The sequence below is a fragment of the Oryctolagus cuniculus genome, chromosome 8, assembly GCF_964237555.1.
Source record: "Oryctolagus cuniculus chromosome 8, mOryCun1.1, whole genome shotgun sequence".
NCBI classification, from domain to species: domain Eukaryota; kingdom Metazoa; phylum Chordata; class Mammalia; order Lagomorpha; family Leporidae; genus Oryctolagus; species Oryctolagus cuniculus.
Genome location: NC_091439.1, coordinates 123,513,541 through 123,521,964, shown reverse-complemented (window position 1 = coordinate 123,521,964; position 8,424 = coordinate 123,513,541). Strand labels below are relative to the sequence as shown.

Genomic DNA, 8,424 nt, shown 5'->3' with positions numbered 1-8,424 from the left:
GCTTCTTCCTGGTATCCCATGCAGGTGCAGGGGCCCTAGGACTTGGGCAGTCTTTTACTGCTTTCCCAGGACACAGCAGAGAGCTGGACTGGAAGAGGAGCGGCCGGGACTCGAACCGGAGTCCATTTGGGATGCCGGCGCTGCAGGCGGAGGATTAACCTACTGTGCCATGGCGCCGGCCCCCCTGTTGACTTCTAATCTATGCTTTGTTATTATTACATCATAAATTGAATTCTGAAGACTACAGATTTTGGATTGAGATGATGGATTGGTTACCACAAAGGTATGTCTCTTCTTAAGAGTTGATTTCCTAAGATATTGAGCTTGAGAATAATTCCTATCAACATTTAGATAATTTGAATGGTGAATCATATCGGGTTTTGACTGGTGTATTTATGTCACTCTCAATAAGCTTTATAAAAATAAGGAATAATCATATCATTACAGGGATGATTTAATGAATGAATGAGACAGAATCTCTTAGAAACAGTTAGAACAAGTAGAATTTTGAAGTATTTATTTTCTGATATGATTTTGGTTATTACAAGGTAGTTTTTGGCACTGGGCTTACATTCCCAAACAATTTTTATTATTTATTTTTAAAAGTGGTAATTTATGTTCATCAAAGTGGTTATTTTATTCACTTTCTTATCTAAAAATATTTAAATGTTGAAACATATGAGGTATCATAACAAATATAAGTCCTCCAGTATTCATTCCTTTTAGTTGTGACTATAAATAGTGTACTATGTCAAAGGATTACAAGAAGTTTTTGCCCATTTGTATTAATTCTTTGTGTTTTGCAGGTATTAGTTAAAGATTAAACAAACTCCATCACATCTCTAGCAGGTAAATGTAAATTCAGGTTATGACACTGTGTGAATTTTCTACTTGAAACAATGAAAGCAGTCCCATAAGAAAACCTTGGGATTTAGCAAATATTCTCTAGCAATGAAGCATTTATCAGATTGCTCTGGTCAATGCAATTAAACAGAAGCTGTGGTTGGCATAAAAATGGATTGCGATAGGATGATTACTCGTAATGGTAGAGAATTCTGAGCTTTTTCAACTTCATCTGAGATAAACAATCATGAAAGAAATAAATGTAGTTAGGTTAATTTAAATTTATAACAATTGATACTCGGTTAAATTGACCACAGTGTAATACTGTGCAGTCATTTTAAATGATGAGTTAAAGCCTACAATGATATAAAATAGATTAATAGTAGATTGGTAGGGTGAAATACCTAGTTCCAGAGCCTTTTGGAGGAAATATTCGTCTCTATTCTAATGACATATGATGTCCCTCATGCAGTTTCCTGAGACCCTATGACAGCCTTCCAGATAGAGGCAGGCATCCTGTAGTCTCTCCTTTTATGCCTACATTTAATTTCAACTCTGATGGAGAAGAATTCTCCACCAATGGGATCTGCTTTTTGATCCTTGACTGTTTCATATCTCTCCTCAGTCTGCACAATTATACAGAAAGAAATGATTGTGAATAATTGGTCTTCAAAGGTCAAAGGTGCTTTACAATAATAGTCACTGCAAATAAAAGTCACAGAATGTTGGATCTACAAGTACCCTTAGAAATGGACTAGTTTCGCCCATTAGTTTAGCAGTGAGAAACACTGAGGAACTAAACTGCTGCCTCATTTTGTATTGCACAGTTAATGACACATTTGGGGACAGAATTCAAAACATGAATAATGTGTAAAGTTGAAATACAGCTAAAACCGAAAGAACATCAGTGAGAAATTGACAAAGTCACAGTTTCTGTTGTATGACAAATTAATAAGTTATAATTGTGTAAATTGATAGAAAAAATGGGGTTGTGATTTTTGAATACACTGTGGATTAATTAAATTGAGCTAGTTAACATACCCATCCCCTCATATACTTAGATTTTCCTGCGGTGAGAACATTTGAAATTTACTCTTGAAGCAATTTTGAATTTATAATACTGTTATTAGTTCTATTCACCACATTGTACTATAGTCTCAAAAAATCTTCCCCTTGTCTAAGCCTTGGTTTTTCAGTCACAGTTGGAGACTTTATCAATACAAGAAAGCACACAGTGTTTGGGTTAACAAATATTCAAACATGGACATATAGAATACAACTACATACATTTACATATATCTAGTAATTAATATTAAGGAAATATGTATTATATTCAAATACATATTGAACACTCACAAAATTTGATCTTATAGTAGGCCATAAAAAATCACCCCCAGTCATAATCTATGTAATATGAACCAAAGCTTTTTAAAAAGGGAAACTAAATATAAAAAATAAATTCTCCATTTGCATGTTAAAAATCAAATATTCAAATAACTCATTAAATTAATAGAGAATTAATACAGAACTTAACATGACTGAGGGACAGGTAATTGGGGCAGTGGTGAAGACGCTCTGTGGGACACCAGCATCCCGTATCTGAGGGCCTGGGTTTAAGTTCCAGCTTCACCTCCAGTTCCAGCTTCCTGAATGCACACTCAGGGAAGCAGGGGGACAGGGCTCCAGTACGTGGGTCCCTGCTACATGAGAGAGCTGTGTGAGTTCTTCGCTGGGCTTTGGCCCAGCCTAGCTTCAGCTGTTGTGGGTATCTGTGCAGTGAACCAGCATACGGGCAGTCTCTCTATGTCTCTCACTCTTCGCTCTATCTCTTTTACTTTCTCTCTCCCACTCCCTATATTTTAAATGAATAAGAATAACTAAATAAAATATGTGTATATTTATGGAGCACATTGTGATTTTTATATATGTATAAATTAAGAAAAGAGTCATTCAGACTAATTAGCATATCCATTCATTGCATTTTGTGGTGAGAAGGTTAAAAACCTATTTTAGGAATTTTGGAACCTGCATCAGGTTATTATTAGCTGTGGTCACCAGACAGTGCAATAGATCACTAAAACTTCCTCCTCTAGGCTACCCTTTGGTCAGTATCTTCCCTTTTCTCACTCCCATTCCCAGCACCAGGAAACCATCAGCCTCCTTTCTACTCTCCACTTCTAGGTATTTAGCTTTTCTAGATTCTATGTGTAAGTGAAATAATACAGTAATTTTTCAATTCAGATCATATAAATATTTTATCCTTTTTGGTCAAATATTTATTTTCATTCCCTATAGTTGAGATAAACATATTTGTATTATTAACATGGTTCTTTCAAAATATGTAGTTATTTGTCTGATCATGGTCAAATTCGGGACATTCTTCTTTTTTTGTTTGTTTTTCTTAATTAGTTTGCCTTGTAGTTCTTCATTTTATCTAAGCATATGTTAAAGCTACTTATCAGTTCCTTTCTCTGAAAATTAATATTTTTGGATTTTTCTGAATTGTTTCAGTGGGTTTTGTTTCATTTTATTTTTTAAATAATTTTTTCAAGATAAATCTTCAATGATTATAAACCATATGTTTCACAAAGATATCTATTAAGATCAAGTGCCTCTCTCTCTTTCTCCTTTTTAAATATGTATTGAACAACTGCCCATTCTCTCCTCCCCAGCCCTCTAGAAACCATTAAGAAAGTCTCCACCTCCATGAATGTGACATGATAGATAACTCACGTATAGTGGAGTCAAAGTAATTTATTCTGTTATTGGCTTATTTTGTTTTTCCTAATATCTTCCAGGTTCATCCACCATGTCATGAATGGTCAGATAACTTTTCTGTTTAAAAGCTGAATACCATTCTACTGTATACACACCATATGCATTTTTCAAAATTCACTTATTGTCAATGGACATTTGCTTTTTTCCATATCTTGGCTCTCATGAATAATGCTATCAGGAGCAGAGGAGTCCAGATCTCTCTTTGAGATCCTGATTTCAATTCTTTTGGATGTGTGTCCAGTGAAAATATATTTCAACTTTGAATTTTTTTGAGGTATGTTCCATACCTGATGAATCATTTTGCATCTCTTTTAAGATTTACTTTTCTATCTATCTATCTATCTATCTATCTATCTATCTATCATCTATCTATCTATGCATTTATGTATTTAAAAGGCAGAGTTACAGAGAGAAAGGGAGAGACAGAAATTTTCCATCCACTGGTTCTTACCCCAAAGATCAACAATGTCCGCAGCTGGGTTTGGCCAAAGGCAAGACCCAGGGACACCATCCGGACCTTCCCTATCGGTGGACGGGCCTCAAGTACTTTAGTCACAGGTAACTTAGCAGGAAACTGCATTGGAAAGAGAGTAGCCAAGAAATGAATCAGTGCACTGATATGGGATGCCGGCATTGCAAGCTGCAGCTTAATCCACCAAGCCACAAGACTGGCTGCCTCTCCACCCCCCACCCATTGTACATCTGCACCAACAATGTATAATCGTAAGGATTCCAATTTCTCCATCCTTGTTAATACTTACTATTCTTTTTCTTTTATAGTAGCCATAACAGATAGTGAACTATTAATTCATAGATGTTAATAGATGTGAGGTACTATCCCACTTTTTTTTTGATTTGGATTTCTCTGCTAATTAATAGTGTTGTGCAATTTTTCATATAACTGTTGGCCATTTACATGTTTTGTTTGGAGAAATGTGTGTTCCAATCTTTCGTCCATTGTTAAAAGGGTGAGTTGTCTGGCTATTGAGTTTTGGGAGAAACTTAATATTTTAGAAATTAACTCTTTATCAGATAAATGATCTGCGAACATTCCAAGTTACCTTTTCATTTTGTTGATTGTTTCATTTGCTGTACAATTTTGAATATGGGAAAACATAGATAGCCCAGAAATAAGCCTATGCATATACAACCAACTGATCTTTGACAAGAGTTCCAAGAATATGCAACAGAGAAAGGACAGTTTCTTCAATAATGGTTTGGGAAAACTGTTAAACATGCTTTTAAAAAAGCAAATTGGGGCCCCAGCATCACACCAGGCACAGAAATCAACTCAAGATGGATCAAGGACTTAACTAAGAATTTAAAAGCCTGAAACTATAAAACTCTTAAAGGAAAACATTGGGGAAAACTTCTTGACATTGGTCTTGGAAATGATTTCTTGGATATGACATTAAAAGCACAGGTGATAAAAGCGAAAATTGACAAGTGGGACTACCTCAAACTAAAAAGCTTTAGCACTATGATAAATCTCTTCCTTTGACATACCTTTTTACTTAGCTCTAAACATTTTGCAGATAGTTTAACAGCTTTGTGGACTTTGTTTGACAATCTAATTTTACTGAGATTCTAGTAATACGGGAACCTCACAGATTTAAAAAGCTGGAAACCTCTAGTCCACAAAATGAAGTAATTACAAACTGCAATGCAGCTTCAGTCTTAGCAAAACTATGAACCATAACTCTATATGTTTATGAACTCTCTGGTAACAGTTCTGTCAATTTTTTTAAAGATTTATTTATTTATATGACAGGTAGAGTTACAGACAGTGAGAGAGAGAGAGACAGAGAGAAAGGTCTTCCTTCCGTTGGTTCACTCCCCAAATAGCTGCTACGGCTGGCACTGAGCCAATCCGAAGCCAGGAGCCAGGAGCTTTTTTCTGGTCTCCCATGTGGGTGCAGGGGCCCAAGGACTTGGGCCATCCTCCACTGCACTCCCGGGCCACAGCAGAGAGCTGGACTGGAAGAGGAGCAACCGGGACTAGAACCCAGCACCCATATGGGATGCCGTGCCACAGGCAGAGGATTAACCAAGTGAGCCACGGCGCCGGCCCTCTCTGTCAATTGTAGGATCAAGCTCTTCTTGGAAGCTGTTGTGGCAGATGGTCTCAAGGTGCTAACCAACACTTGAAATAATAGGTAATAGGATGTAAAAAAAAGCAATAAGTAATAAGAATTTTTAGGTTTCAGAGGAGGGGGATGGACAATAAACTGCTTGGCAGAGGAAAGCAACTTGGAGGATAATAAACAAGCCATTTTCTCCCAGGGAGAAGACAGTACAGTCATCCTGACTAATGCAGTCCTTCAGTCCTCTGGGGAAGAACTGGAGTGCTGGAATTCCTGATGGATGCATGCTGTTAAGCAGTAACCACTGTGTTTCCCTTTTGCAACTGGGAATTTGTATATATTCTGTTCCTCATTCATGACTGTAGACTGGATGTATTGAAGGCGGGCACAACGTTTGCTAATTGATAGGCTATGAGCAACTACAAATAAGCTCGATGGAAATGATAGTGCATCACCCATAAAATGCAACTTAAAGTTGATGAAGCAAAAGGTGGGCTCATTTTTGAAGGGTTGTGTATTTTCTAAGCATGGAGAAACACGCAGCCAAGTGGATACCCAGGGAATAATGGGTCATCAGTCATACATACTGGTCAATATACATTCTCACTATCTTCCTTCGTCAAAAATTATTAAGGACGTGGTTAAAATCAAAGGAACACAATCCTGAGTTCTCCATACAGCTGAATGTGAGCACATGTCTAAATGTTGCCCAGTGACAGCTAATGAGAAATTTGAAGTGCAACTCCTAGGAAGGCGGGGTTTTGTGTTTGTTGTTTTAGAGTGAGAGGGAATGCCTGTCTTTGTTCTTCCCTCATTTCTATTGTTTGTCTATGGTGTCTGCAACTCCAACAGTCATCTTAGATATCACAAGAACCACTTCCTTGGAATGACTGAGAGAGCAGACGGAAATTCAAGTTTCTGATTTATAGGGACCTCCTTAGCAGACATGAGTATATCTGGTATCTATTATGTACTATTAAACCAGTTAGAAAAAGATGCTGTTACACTGATGTATATTGATATATGCTAACATTGATGTATGCTTAGTCAATTGTTTTAACTTTTGTTTTTGAACTGTTTCAGATTCTTTATTTGACCTCCTTGATTCACCATCAGCCAAGAAATATGAGCTAATACTTGAATATTATTAAAATAGTACTAATTTCCTATATACCGACTTTACTATTTAGTTTACAAGATATTTCAATATTATATGATTTGATAAGATCTTGCATATATTTATGGAAACAATTTTGATAATATTAAATATTGCCATCATCTTGATATGTGAACATTTTTAGCTTTATGCAAATTTTAAAAGCAAACACCCCATTGAATTTAATCTTATTTGATATTCGTATTTCATGCTTTCTTCTCTTTGGGTTTACCTAGTCTTAGTTCACATTTTAATTTCAACTTTTTTGAATCTCTTTCTTTTTGAAAGAGTTGATAATTTGGTCTAATTTATTGCTCAAATCTGAAGATATGTTCAAAGATGAGTTGATTCAATTTACAAGTATTTTGTATCCAATTTACTTGACATGTTATATAATTTCAGTAATATATTGTTTTATTTTCAAAACTTACTGGATTCTTCATTCCGTTTCTAAGTAATGATATACATAAAATCCCATTTTGAATTTTGCAGTCAGCAGGTTCAGTTGTCCTCCTACAGTTCAGATGAGACAGTCACAGTCAGGACACGTGTGTCAGGATCCAGACACACCCTGATGCAACTGACGTCACTACTGAGGTAGGAATGAAGGATAGGGGCTTAAAACTGTGCGTGACTCTCTCAGTCTTGATGTTATGCAGGGAATGACTCGGAGTAAGGGAGTAAGGGAAAGGGAGAGAGAGAAAGAGAGAGAGAGGTCTCCCAAATACTGGTTTGCTCCCCTAAATGCCCACAAAAGCCAGAGCTGTGCCAACCCAAATCCGGGAGCCTGGAATTCAATTCAGGTCTTCCACATGGGTGGCAGGGGCCAAGTACTTGAGCATTCACTTGCTGCTTTTGAAAGAAATTAAATAAATAAAATTCTGAAATGTTTACATATGTGATATGTGGGTTCATCTGCCTCTGATCCCACAATTAGGGTCAAGTCTAAATTTTAAAAACCACCACAGAGAAATACAATTATGATAAAATATTTGGAGAGATGTTGAATATGCTCCAAAGCTTCCTCCACTCATAAATATTGAGATTATGTCAGCATATTCACTGTAACTGTGATCACTAATAAAATGTCCATGAAAGTCACATGTTCTCTCTGTATCAGAAGCACAAAATCTCAAACTCCTACCATCATAAAGGCCTTCCATCTGAATCTACTAATTGGTTAAGGAATACTCACTTCACCATTTGAATATGTAAAATATTTTACTTTTTCTTCACTTATTATAAATTCTTATGTAACTTGTATGTGTTGTTCTGGCTTTGGAAATATAATTGTGTATATACAGCTGCCAAAGTCATTGCTGATTGTTCTTCTACTCCTTTTATTCCAAGCAACAAATGTAATTTGCCCTCTTCTTCCATGGGTCCAGCATATGCTGATGCAGCCAACTGCACATAAAAAATATTCTTCTCCAAATTACGGAAATTTCTTAAAAGCAGCAATTGAATGTGTCTCCCGCTGAGCAGTACACGGAATCTACATCAATGAAGTGCTGGGTAGGCACACCGGAGTGCAATCGTGCCCCTGTGCAGGCCCTTATTCTG

The 8,424-nt window shown here is 36.5% G+C and overlaps 1 long non-coding RNA gene across 2 annotated transcripts; it reads left to right on the top strand.

Annotated features, from left to right (window-relative positions):
• Positions 1 to 247: 247 nt before the first annotated feature.
• Positions 248 to 6,908, top strand: LOC138843411 (uncharacterized). 2 transcript variants are annotated; one of them, XR_011378098.1, is made up of 4 exons: positions 248 to 283; positions 807 to 849; positions 5,905 to 6,195; positions 6,789 to 6,908. It is a non-coding gene; the product is annotated as an uncharacterized lncRNA (long non-coding RNA). The 2 variants fall into 2 exon arrangements; XR_011378097.1 differs by having other exon boundaries at positions 5,905 to 6,900.
• The last annotated feature ends 1,516 nt before the right edge of the window (positions 6,909 to 8,424 follow it).